The sequence below is a fragment of the Bactrocera oleae genome, chromosome 6 (assembly GCF_042242935.1).
Source record: "Bactrocera oleae isolate idBacOlea1 chromosome 6, idBacOlea1, whole genome shotgun sequence".
Classification (NCBI taxonomy): Eukaryota; Metazoa; Arthropoda; class Insecta; order Diptera; family Tephritidae; genus Bactrocera; species Bactrocera oleae.
In genome coordinates, this window is record NC_091540.1 from 36,073,484 (window position 1) to 36,074,642 (window position 1,159).

The window sequence follows — 1,159 nt, forward strand, 5'->3', positions numbered from 1 at the left end:
GTTTTCTGCGCTTCGTTGTTTCAGGATGAACTGTCGCGCAAAGCGTGGACAGTTGTATGTGAATGGGCTTTTAATGCTAGATAACATATATACGAGCGAATGTGAGAGGTTTTCGGACAGTCATCTTGCTTTCGAATAAAAGATTTATGTTTATGAATCCAAATATATTAATACTGGTAAAATGATTTATAGTTGTAATTTTTATTGCAAAATTCTGCGGCCTAAAGGGCAGTCCTCGAAGCCTACGAACTGAACTTTTCTACTTAATTTCGGGCAACTTTGTACTCAAGGATGTTATCAGAATTTAACTCCATTTTTTGTTTGACAAAAATGGCGTAATGAAGGGAACGAAAGCTAACAAAATAAAGTTTGAAATTATTTAATATTACATAATAAAATAGTTCTACAAATTTAGAAATATATCGAAACTATTGATCAAAATTAATGGGTGCTTAATCAAAATCATCGGCAAAAATAAGGAAGTCGTATTGTTCTATTTTTCCAACAAAAATATAATTCATCACCCACTTATGAATAAAATTTATTTGACGTTTTAAAAAAATGCCACAAAAAGCTGGGCACATTTGAATTGCTTTTTAAATTTGCCACTTTTCCTATGTTACCTCTTCTCATTCTAAAGGATGATCAGTATTAGGAAAGCGTTTTAATCACCCTATTTATGCGTTGGGTGCACCAATCGCTCTAAACGAGCATATAATGAACACCCATATAATTCATATAATGAAAACAGGTTTTACAGAGCCTCTTTGTTGGTCACTTGTGCTTTTCACAATGACGTCAATTCTGTGTTCAAACAACTCTTTCGTGTTACTTTCGAGTGCTTTTTCTTGGTAAGCAACATTTTCATTGAGCCAAATTAGACATGTGTTGACTCTCTTTTGCTCTTTTTATCTCGCTCTCTCACTCAATTACTTGAAGAGCTATCATCTGTTTCGAAATTTCATTCAAAGTGCCGGTTCACACATGGACTCTTTTGTCCCTCAAACCGAGTTTTTGTGTTCTTGTTCGTAACAGTAACAGAATATATGTAATAATATTTATAAATGAATTTTAATTTATATAAATGGAGTTGCATTTCTTTTAACCGCAAAATGTTTAGTTCGAATATCATTTTATTTGAAACAAAAAATGTAATTAA